Here is a 12,809-nt window from a genome sequence, read left to right as displayed (position 1 = left end):
AAGTAGAAAATAAACTGCTCAATGATTAATGAAAGTCTCATGGCATTTCAGGAAATGGATGTCAGAATCACCCAAATGCCTGCAACCAAAGTTTATGGCAAGTGTGCTTGTGAACAGAAGTAACTAAACTCAATTTTTTATTAAAAGTCTTTTGATTTAAACTGCATTTGATGGCTGGTAATCAGAGACCTGATCTGAGTGGCTTCAGCAGATGAGGGGTATATTTTTTGACATAAAAAAAGATCCAGAGGTAGGCAGCCCAAGGCTAGTATGGCAACTCGGTGCCGCTAGGAATATAGGCATCTCCTTCTTTTGCCTCCCTACCTGGGCTCACGGCTGCATTCCCAAGGATGCTCCCAATCCCAGATGGCTGCCAGAGGGTGACTGTTCTCTGTGTAGTTTAGCAAAGCCCGAATGAAGTGAACAGGTTACTGTAAGAGCCAGAATGAAGGGGTTTTGCCTTTGAGAAGAGAGGAGTGAAATTTCCCTGACTAGGGCAGAATTTGGAAGTCAATGGAGATCACAAATGTTTGCTCACATTTGTATATAGATCTCTGGACTGGTGGCTCAGGTGGTAAGGAATCTGTCTGCAAAAGGAGACCTGGGTGTCATCCCTAAGTCGGGATGATACCCGGGAGGTGGGCCTGACAACCTACTCCAGTATTCTTTCCATGGATTCCATGGCGGGCTATACTCCATGGGGTCACAGAGAGTCAGACATGACTGAGAGACTAACACTTTCACTGGGCTAACGAGAGGTCAAAACATTTAATTTGTGTTTTAAAAGTGTTCCTCAGAGAAGCTGTGAAGCAGCCATCTGCTAGAGTACCTACATCACTTGGCCTCATCACTAAGTAGCCAGCGCACACATGCTCCCTCTTCTCAGTTTTCTATCAGGCCCAGTTCTAGGCATTAGACTAAAATCTGTATCACTGATAAAACCCATAACTCGCCCAGTGATATTTCTATTTAAACACTCATCAAAGGCATCCAAAGTTGATCACTGTAATTGTTTTATATTTTTTCCAATTTGGGATTAAAAGAGTATATCATTGCTTTATTTTATATTTATTTGATTATTGGCAAGCTTGGATTTTTTTCATGTTTATCAGTCATTTTTGTTTCTGTTGAGAATTTTTGCTCATATCTTTTGCACATTCACAAATTGGAGTGTTAAGAGGTTTTATTTTTAACTTACACAGTTTCCTTATACAGTCGGGTTATTAGCCCATTGTCTATATTTATTACAAACTAATCTTCCAATTGGGCTTCCCTGGTGGCTCAGCGGTAAAGAATCTGCCTGCCAATGCAGGAGATGCAGGTTTGATCCCTGGGTAGGGAAGATCCTCTGGAGAAGGAAATGGCAACCCACTCCAGTCTTCTTGCCTAGAGAATTCCATTGACAGAAAAACCCAGCAGGCTACAGTCCATGGGGTCACAAAAGAGTCAGACACAACTTAGCAACTAAAACAACAACACAACAACAATCTTCTAATTCCCTGCTTCATTCCTCAGCTATATCTGCCCTATTATTTACTCCATCTATTATATTCTCTTTAAAATATCATAGTTTTCACCTGGTTCTTTTCTGATTTTTTGTTTCGTATATCTATCACCCCTTATCACAGGCATTTCTTGTGTTCATTTAAAAATACCTGTGGCAGATTCATTTCGATATTTGGCAAAACTAATACAATATTGTAAAGTTTAAAAATAAAATAAAATTAAAAAAAATAAAATAAAATTCTTTTTCCAGCAATGCTGCTTTGGATGGAGTCTGAAGCGCCTGTCTACGTGAGTTCAGCTAACTTCGAAGAGAGCAAAGGACAAGCCCCATGGTGGAGCCTGGGCACCACAGAACCACAGCTGATCTCTGCCACTGGCTGCTATGGCAACACCTGTGGTCAGAAAGTCATCTTTAAAAACTGAGAGAAGCAGCATTTTGGGGAGGGCATCTCTTCACTACATTATGTTCTAAGCAGTGGCTCTGGGGTGGAGGCGGAGGAGGAGTGGAGTGAATCCTTCAAGACTGCCCTGACCTGTGGCTCCTTTCCTTCAACACCTTCCTCTGCAAGGCTTTGGGGCCTGCATCCATGTCACATGGACAGAGGAAATCTGAAGGGTCGGGCAGTGATTTCTCCAAGTTGCTCAGAGGAGAGGAGGGGCAGGTTAAAAGGCTTTCCCCCAACTTCTCACTGTGGCCTCAGGCCACCCTCTGACTGCAGGTCCCTGCTGAAAGATCTGAGTGAGAACCCATTCACTGTCTCTCTCCTAGCTTCTGGTGACTCTGGGCCATTCTTGGCACACACTGGCTTGTAGTTGCATCACTTCAATCTTTACACAGCCATAGTCTTTATATGGCCTTTTCCCCTGGGTTCGGGTCCTCTCTTCCTTCTACAAGGACACTGATCACTGGATTTAGGGGCCACGTGGATAATCCAGGAAGAGCCCATCTAGAGATCCTTAATCATTACATCTGCAAAGACCCTTTAACCAAGGACCTCCTGTATAGTACAGAGAATTACAGTATTTTGTAATAACCTACAAGGGAAAGGAATCTGAAATAAATAAATCTATCTATCTATATATATATATATAGAAACAATCACTTTGCTGTATCTGAAATTAACACAATATTGCAAATCAACTATGTGTGCATGTGTCCTAAGTCGTTTCAGTCGTGTCCGACTCTTTGTGACCCCATGGACTGTAGCCCAGCAGGCTCCTCTGTCCATGGGATTCTCCAAGCAAGAATACTGGAGTGGATTGCCATGTCCCACTCCAGGGTATCTTCCCAACCCAGGGATCAAAGCTGCATCTCTTACATGTCCTATGTATACTTCAATAAATTTTTTTTTTTTCATTTTTAAAAAGCCCCCTTTCCCAAATAAGGTCACATTCACTGATGTCCAGGACCATCATTCAGGCCACTATGGCCATCGTGGCAGGAGACACAACCTCCGAGGACAACTGGTTCAGCTACATCTATTTTTAGGAACGCATCCAAGCAGGGCATTGGTGCTATTCTGGTATCACCTGTCCCTCTTATAAAACATGCCTTCTTTAGCCCAGAGGTCAAGTTCTTCCAGGATCCACCAAAAGGTCCCTCTTTCTTTCTCAAGTCTTTGGGAGGTCAGAAGGATTCTTGTTAAGGAGACACTTCTCGGTCTGGCTTGGAGGAAAGCCATGCCTGTGTCCCAGGCCCTTTGATCTTCTCCAGTCTCTGACAATCTTAATAGAAACTTAACAGACATGCCTGGAGAGGCCAGACTCTAAAAATCTATAAGCCATTAACCATAGCTATATTAAACGAATAAGAATCCATTCCCACTCATGCCTTCAAAGCATGCCAGGCTCTAGAAGGGGCGAGAAGAGCGACAGTCTGCAGCCAGGCCCGTCATCTGTGGAGGGGCTGGTGGGGGATAGCCTGCAGGTCACTCTTCACAAACTGTCCGACCCTCAGAAGACTTCACCTGAGGAGACTTCACCTCAGGTGAGCTTCACCTGAGGAGACTATTGAGCAGGAGTGGAGAAGGCCATTCCTTCACCTGGAGGCAGAACGGAGGGCCGGGAAGGACTGAACAGGGAATCAGCAACGGCCAAGCTCCTGAAATCAGTGGGCTTTGAAAATCCTGAGTTTTGCTTTCCGAAATGACTCCTGGTTGCATGATGCCTATTGATGTTCCTGAGCTTCCGCGGCTGGTAACTGATGAGCCTTTTATCGCACTCCATGACTGAAGGGCACGCAACTGTGAGAGCAGCTCATTTCATTTTTTTCGATTTATACAAAAGATGTTGTGGCCCGAGCCCTCTAGGCACCCATCTCAATACATAAATATGCCAATTAAGCTAAATGGAAATCCTGCAGGTTAAAAGTGCCTCATAAAAGGAGGAGGCTTTTTCCAGAGCCAGAAAGTTGATCCATAGAGGAAATACCAGATCAACAAAAGTGGGTTTGTGCCAAACCCTGAAGATTAAAAAAAATAAAAAGAATTCTGCAATGCAAAAATGGAGAAAAATCGTTTTCCCCTCTCAAAGCCAATTGAGGGGGGAAATATCTTGAAGGTACCTTGAAGCTGTGAATTCAAGATTCTAAGCAACTGTTATTACTGAGCTTTTATTTATTGCATTTTCCTGGAGAGGGCTGGTAGTGTCGGGGGGCAGGGGAGGGGGAGGAGACCAGTGCCAGAATCAAACAGATACCAAGAATGTCTCGGGTATCCCTCCAAAATGTCATAGTGATGGGTGTGGGCAAACCAGGGTCAGATATGTTGATGGTTTTGTTACCCAAAGAGTGGCTCATTGAACTGATGCCCAGCAATACAAACAGCAGCACCAACAGGGAGCTTGTGGTTTATTTTTTTGGGCCATGCTGTGCGGCACGTGGAATCTTAGTTCCCAGACCAAGGATCGAACACATGCCCTCTGCACTGTAAGCACATCTTAAATTAACCACTGGACCACCTGGACAGTCCCTGGGAAATTTGCTAAAAGTAGAGACTCTAGGACCCCACCCAGATTAATTTGGGCAGAAAGGATTTTTTTTTACCTAATGCTCTTAGTAAAGATATATACCTGTGGCAGATTCATTTTGATATTTGGCAAAACTAATACAATTATGTAAAGTTTAAAAAAAAAAAAAAAAAGATAAGCAGGGTTAAAAATACTGTGTAATCCTTGCAAGTTTTCTCCCACCAGTAGTACCAAAAGGCACATAATGCCACAGACTAAACAATGTCAATATCATCCACATTTAATCAAACCGCAAGCATCTTCACTCACTCAGTTGCTCTCTCAGCCCCCAATACTCAGTGAGTATTTATCAATCTTACACTTGACAAAACCCACTGCAGTTGGATTGCTGCCTCCTCTGATTTCTTTTTCTGCCACACTTCATGAAGAGTCCTCAGTACTACTTGTATTTTCTTAAGACCTTGCTCTGTTTCTCTGTCATCTGTCTGTCTCCCCTACTGCTTCACAGAAACAAGCCTTGAAAGCCCCCTGCATCTCTTTGCCAAATACAAGACAGTGATTCTTGAATGTCCATTAGGAGGCAGGACTCTGAGAAAACACCTCCTATTTTTGACTTCCATGACAGTGCCTTTTATTGCTCTCTTATCCCCATGACTTCTCTCTCCCTCAGCTGCCTGCCTTTCCTCTGTTTATCTACTCCAGGACACAGATTTTTCAGTTTTCCACTGCAGACTGATAACAGCTACGAATTTTGAGCTGATGTGCTATGGGGCAGGTACCCTGTTGGACATTCAATTGACACTCTTACTTAAACCCACAATGTAACAATAAGTACTCATTCCCTCCTTAAAGTTAAGAAACTCAAGAATCAAAGGAGTTCAATCACAAGGTCTCAGAGCTGGCGGATAGGGAGTCACCTGCATCTAAATTACGGCCATCAGGAGTCTGTCATCCTCTGAAGGAATCTGGAATAATGGGTGTGGGAAGGGCTGACTGAGACTTTAGGAGACCGGGAGTCCTGTATGGACGGAGTGCTGAGCAGAGAAGGCTGCAGGGCGCCCATGCCACAGGGGGAGTCCACGAGGAGTCACCATCGGAGCTGCCAAGCCGATGAATAAACCTGAGAAGAGGGGTGGCTCCACCGATGCTGACACTGAGACTGAGAAAAGGAAGAGTCAGTAGCACCAACTGGGAAGAAACTCGGGTCCAGAGACAAAGTCCTAACTGCATTGTCTATAAGCTCTGTGGTCCAGATTGCCAACTTTCAAGTAGGTGTTATCACTTTGGTTCAGTCCAGTGGGCAACACTATGGGTCTTTTCCACACCCCGTGCTGCCTATAGACAAAATAGGTAGAATCACGTTGACTTAGGGCCCAGACTTTGGTTATTAGAGAGACACGGATGTCAAGCTGGACTCTATCCATGCTTGCTATGTGGCTTTGTGTAAGTACCATCTCCCTCTGAGCCTCAGTTTTGTCATCTGTAAATGGGGATAATAATGATGCCTCCTCACTCTACTGACGCACTGTCCAAAGAGACCATGCAAGCAGAGCTCTCAGGACAACAGAAAGCCTCCCTAAAATGAGTGAGAGCTTGGAGGCTGGGGAGGGAGGGGAGGCTGATCAGGGGTAGGGGAGGAAGAGAACACACCTTGAACTGGGTAACTGAAGCATTTGACCGTAGTTTTCTCAAGGGATTTTCCTGGAGACGCATTTGTTGGGAAAACGTGTGAGGTAACAGATTCTATCTTTACAGCACAGAAAGGCAAGATGGAGAAAATGAATGGAGACTGTGGGGAAGCAGATTTCAGCTCATTATAAGTAATAGCTTTCTAACAATAAACACTGTCAAACAATTCTTGACAACGAAGGACTGAGTTTCCCAACACTGGGATTCAACAAGCCAAGAAGGGTAGCTGTGAAAAGGCCTTCAGGGCAATGAGTGACTGAACTGAAGTTGTTTCAGTCCTGCCCATCTTCCTAGCCTTTCTGTCTGAGAGACCCTCAAGGTTCAGGCATCTTCCTCCTCCTCCTCTTTACTTTCATTCACTCCTACCTCCCACTCCGCCACTTCTCTCTGAGGTCTCGCTTCTGAACTCCAGACAGGTGTCTCCTGTTACTAGCCTGCACTTGGATGGCACCAATTCCCCAAGTCCCAAGCGGAACTGGTCCTTCTCCATCAGTGAGCAAGGGCTCAAAGGCATTTCACAGGCCTGTCACTTTCAAAGGACTTCCCTGCTGGGCTTCGAGGGAACAGCGAGAGGAGGCCTTGTCAGTAGAGGGAGATGTCAGCTAAGAAAAGACTCTCAGAGGCCCTGTCAGTAGGATTTTCAAGCCTTTTTTTTTTTTTTTTTTCCTAAACTCAAAAAAAGCTTTTAAAATTGACTAGTTTTTGAACTCTGAAAAAAATGAGTGTTGTTTTATAACTTCTGACATGGTATTTTCTGTAGGTGGGAGGGTTCTTTCTGCTAGTTTGCCTTATGCGAGTGAAGCGATAGTTGTGTCTGGTTCTTAATGCAAACAAGCCTCACCATGGCACATGCTTATTTAGGACTACCTTCCCCCTGCCACCCACGGCATAGAGATGCTACCCCATGAAGTCCAAGCCAGTGTGCCTAGTCCAAGCAAGACCCACGCCACAGGCCAGAGCTCCAGGTCTGGCAAGATGCTCACTTTGGTCACGAGTGTCCCTGCCTCTCACTGTCACAAGCAGCACTTCAGAGAGCAATCCAGTCCAGCAGGTGTGTGTGTATGTGTGTGTGTGTGTGTGTGTGTGTGTGTGTGTGTGTGTGCGTGCGTGTGCGTGTGTGGTCAGCCCGGCTCTTGGCGCTGTATTTCCCCATCCTTGTATTTCTCTGTTATTCTACACAACTATAGTTTCTACTACTATATCATATACAATTTATCCTTGGAAACCCACTTAAATTCTTTTGTAAAAAGCCAGGGTGCATGGACAGATAAGTGGATGGAGGAGTAGACAGATGAATAGGCAGGAAGACAGGCACTCTGTAACAGCCACCTGGGCAAAGGCTACTGATAAATCCCTACTGTCTCCACGGATTCAGTTACAGTTCCCCTCTCTTCTCTTCTCCCTCTAATTCACCTTCTCTTTGCTCTCAGTCTCCTCTCATGCTCTCTGTGTCCCATCCCCACCACTCTCCTCACCTCTGAGCCAGGATCGGGTCTGGGGTAACGAAGACTCAGCACTATTCAAACTTCCCAGGAGAAAAGCCCCTTCAAGTGTGTTCCAGAAATGCCAGGCCAGTGTTCACCTTCTTGGCAGCATTCCCCTTCTTGTCCCATTCTCTCGTCCACCCTGGTCTTCATTTTGGAGTGCTCACCCTCTACCTTGCGTCTGGCCCATTTTCACCTGAGGCTTTTGGGGACAACTGTAGTTAAACAGATGAGTTACGGAGGGAGGGGAATCTTGAGAACAGAACTGTTGGAGAAGAAAGAATTCTGAATGCTGGCTCCTGGTGAGAAGGATGCCCTGCTGGGAACTCCTACAGTCCTCGAATAAAGTAACGATGCCTTAGACACAGGCGGGTACTCAGACTCATCACACCTTAGGGATGCCCTCAACCCTCACACCTTCCCATACATTGACCGCTCACCCCCATGGTCAGGGGATAATCAGTCTTTTCAACAGTTCAGCTCCCATCAGGACCATGGCTTCACACAAGGGGAGTTCATGGGAAACAAAGCCCACTGAATGCGTTCAGCAGTGGAGCCTCATCATGCTCTAAGAAAGAGACTTTTCATTTGGTAAACATGTATTGAGCACCTACTGTATGCAAGGGACCCCGGTAGGCCAATGGAGAGAGAGTAGGGTACAGAAACACAAAAATGTGTTCAACTCAGCTCTCCAGGACTCTGGGGGAAAGGACCACAAAGGAAATATTTACTCACGATTGGCCCATCAAAGTGACCAGATGTGGCAAGTCACGCTTTTGCTCAGCATTCATCAAGCTGAATTCTCTCACAATTTATATGGACAGAGTGTGCATTTCAGCCTCTGAGACATTGGTAATTATGAGCACCAACCCTCTAGGACATGCAGTTATCATCAATTAAGTCCATTTCTGAGTCATCGACAGCTAGGAAAATGCTGATTCCCAAACCACTGGAAGAGAGAACAGGTTGGTAAAGACTTTACGGGGAACAGGGACAGAAGCAGAAAGCTGAGAGTATCAGTGGAGATGAGATTCAGGCAAATGCTTCCAAGAATGGGTCTGTAAGAGGAGCTAGACTGGGAAGCCTAAAATTTACTACTATTTTCTTTTGGGTTCATCTGTACTTGTTTAATACAAAGTTATGTATTATGAGGGCTTCCCCAGGTTGTGTCAGTGGTAAAGAATCCACCTGCAAATGCAAGAGACACGGGTTTGATCCCTGAGTCCAGAAGGTCCCCTGGAGAAGGGAATAGCTACCCATTCCAGGATCCTTGCTTGGAAAATTCAAAGGACAGAGGAGCCTGGTGGGCTACATGCCATAGGGTCACAGGGTCAGGCCTGACTGAGTGACTGAGCACACATGTATTATGTATGCGACAAATAAAAGAACAAGCAATCTACTTTGGCCGAACAGTTGTCTAATAGCCCTCCATTCTGACACTTGGTTACACGAGCTCAGTTTGGCTTGACCCTCCTCCCATGATGCCTATCTTAAGCTGGCAATGTTTTCATCTCAGCCTCTCTGGGTTTTGGTGCTGGTAATGCTCATTCTTTTGTGCTTAGCTCTGTGGTCTGCTTTTGAGATTCCCTTTTGTAAGAACCTGGCTATTTCCTCCCCTTTTCTGCGCTCAGGAGGAAAATACTTTAGTTTTTTTCTCCCCTTAGAGCCTCCATCACTCCCTAACATACATGATAACAGTGTACAAAAAAAGTGTTTTATCCCCAGTAAAGCGATGGACAACGTCAATAGATGTGATTCGAAGTAGCTGCTCTACATGTCTCAGGTTGATTTTCAATCACAATTTCTGCTACCAGATTAAATCTGAGATAAACTGCCCTCCTTGCTTCTGTGGTGACAGAGCCATCCAGGCACAATGCTATTGTGACAGCTGGGAATCATCTGAAAATGAGCTTCGCTTGGAATGTCAGATGGTAATGTAAAAAACACTGGGTCCTGTTTTGTTTTTTAATATTAGGATCGATTCACATTCAAGAGACACACACCCCCTGCCTGGAGAGGGGCTCAGATATGCAGCTGGTGGTGGGACATCAAATCGGAAGCACGGGGACCTGGTCACACAATAAACCCTAATGGAGGCATTGCAGGGATGGCTAGCCAAGAGGGAGGCGTTTGCGGTACCAGGCCAATCTTGACGGGGAACAGCTGGTGATCGTCGTAGCTGACTGACTTCAGAGGGAGCTGGCCAAGGACCCCCTTGGGTGTGCTGGCAGGAGGGTGAAGCCTTCACAGAAGTGCTGGAAGGGATCGGTGATGGCAAGGTTCCATGACAGTCCTGGGAACTTGGATGAGATTCTTAGGCACAAATGTCACATTTCCTATCTTTGTTCTCTCAGGCACCTTCCACCTCCTCATGGGTCCACCCCATTCAACGGATGCTCCCAGACACAGATCTCAATTTAGGCTCTGTTTATTATGCCTACTACTTCATACAAAACTGCTTTCCTAAAAAATGTTTATCACAAATTTCGTGGCTGTTTTGTAGTTGTGAGGCTGCAAAAATCCACTTTTTTCCCTGTGGCCACACTTCTGGCTTTGTAGAGGAAATGGCAACCCACTCCAGTATTCTTGCCTGGAGAATCCCATGGACGGAGGAGCCTGGGGGGCTACAGTCCACGGGGTCGCAAAGAGTCGGACATGAATGAGCGACTTCACTCTCTCACTTTATTTTGGCTAAAGTACCACTTGTGCCGAAAGGTGAGGGAGGGAAGAATGGGTGCTCCTGGCTCCCTGTCTACAGGATCAAGTCCAAAGTCACCACAGCACACATTTGGGGCGGAGCCACTGAACACTTGCAGAGAGCAATTAACCTCTTCATTGTCTAATTTCTTCCTCATCCTTGTAGATAAGCTCACGTATTCAACCAGCTTTTGTAGAACAGGATGACTTAAAACGGCACCTCTCTTCTCCATAGACAGAATTCACATTTGAGCAAGGGCCTACACCTCACTTCGACGGCCAGGGCGTGGGGTTAAGTGCAGTCTCACAGGTTCCTGTGCTGAGTGTTTGTGGTTTAATGCTCTGGAATCGCTGTCCTGAGATCTTTATTTTTATCTTTGAATCTGTGTTTTGTTAGTGCAGTGTGCTGGGACTTCAGTGCACGCACTTGAGGCTGGCAGCTTCAGTTCACGGGGACAGGATTCTGCCTTCCCTCTGCCTCTCTAGGATACAGCCACGAAGTCCCAGGTTCTGCCGGGCCTCCCCCTCCTTGCCCCTGCCCCTAGGACTACAGTAGCAATAGGTGGGGGTGGCCTGAGTTCTGTTACACTCTGTACCCATGGGGGTTCCTGGCAAGCCACAGGCAGAACTGGAATCAGGCATGTGTCCAGCTGTTTCTTGGGTGGGGAAGAGCAATGCTATTTCCTGCGCAGGGACTGAGGTCAGTGGCAAATCCAAGGGTCCTCTCATCCATTCTCCACCTCGACACTGGGAAGCTGCAGTCTTGGGAGTCACCTGTCCACCACGGTTTGGAACAAGGGGCTCGAAAGGGGAGACTGACTCATTTACCCAGCCTGGGTCTCTGCATCTTCTTTTTGCATTGGGTGGTACAAATTATGTAGCCTGCTCTGACTGTGGCTCTCTGATGTGTTTCTTTAAATGTAGTGGAAATGTCAAGTCATAATAAAATGGGACATTAATATTACTTCCAAGGGTGCTGAGTGCAAGACACTAACAATTTAATAAGTTTGGGCTTCTGCACTGACCTATGTTAATGTGTGATTTCACGCTATTTTGCATGGCAAGGGAAGTTCCCCAGAATTTATTTGATTGCTAGATCAATGTGAAAATGCATTATCTGTCTGCCTTGAGCATGGCCAACTGTTGACCTCTCCAATTAAGTAGACTTGAGAATGAAAATTCAGTTACAATGAACAAACGTTTCTTGAACACTTTCTATGAGCCAGGCCCTATGCCAGGCCCTGTGGGGAATATGCAAATTTGTGAGATCTGTTCCTATCTTTGGAGTGCTTGCAAGCAAGTGGGAAGAGGGAAAGATACGTATGTGGATGACTACGGTGCAATACACCATCTTACCTTGTAAATGCACAGGGAATGGAATTAGTAGAGCAGCTGGGCTATTTCTAGGCAGCCCCTCATAAGCAGATGACAGTGGTTCCTTGCTGCATGTCCATTATCCTTCTTGGGAAACAGAACCCTTTTTTTTTCTTTTTTTTTTTCCAGAGTCTATCTCTTGGGAAAGATGAGTCTATCTCCAGCTTAGTGATAAATCCTAACCAGCTCAGCTCCTCTGCAGTGATCCCATATCTCTTGGCAGTGACTGAGTTAGAGGTGAGCATGTGACTCAGGTCTGGCCACTGAAACAGGAAGACAAGTCTGTGGGCTGCTTCTGGAAAGGTTTTCTTGCAGTGCAGAGAGCTTTGTGGTTCTGCACGGACTCTGGAGTGGATTGAACTCTGGAGTAGACTGCCTGGTTGATGATCCTGGCACTACCACTCACTAGCTGTGTCATTTGGAAAGTTACTTAACCTTTCTGCCTCCATTTCCTCATCCGTTCAACAGGGTTAATAATAATACATACCTAACAGAAGTGTGGAGAAGGCAATGGCACCCCACTCCAGTACTCTTGCCTGGAAAATCCCATGGACGGGGGAACCTGGTGGGCTGCCATCTATGGGGTCGCACAGAGTCGGATATGACTGAAGTGACTTAGCAGCAGCAACAGGAGTGTTGTTAAGGATCAAAATTAATGTTTGTAAAGTGCCTAGAACATAGTAAGTGCTACATAAATGTTAACTACCTTTATCACCAAGAGGGGACACCAGAGGTGACAGCCTCTTCTTAAGACTCCAGACACTGGTGTGTCTACGTAGATGTGGCTCCTGTTACTTCCACAGTCACTTTGTGCCTCTAAGGGGAGTCTGACCTAGGAAGGGGGATGGCAGAGCCAAAGGAGGGAAGAACCTCAGTCCTTGAGGAAATCTCCAAGCTACTCAGTCACCAATCGTGGAGACCACTCTACCTCAGGACTTCTTGTTCTGTGATATGATGAAGTTACTGGTTATCTTCAGTCAGGGTCTTGTGTTACTGGCAGTCAAATGCACAATTTAACATCTACACCAACTGCTGGTATACATCCTGGAGCTCCTTAGCCTGTGCAACATCCAAGTCCCACAGCTGTCTGGC

This window comes from Bos taurus, chromosome 8, assembly GCF_002263795.3.
Source record: "Bos taurus isolate L1 Dominette 01449 registration number 42190680 breed Hereford chromosome 8, ARS-UCD2.0, whole genome shotgun sequence".
NCBI classification, from domain to species: domain Eukaryota; kingdom Metazoa; phylum Chordata; class Mammalia; order Artiodactyla; family Bovidae; genus Bos; species Bos taurus.
The sequence above is the reverse complement of the archived record's forward strand: the minus strand, read 5'-3'. Positions refer to the sequence as shown.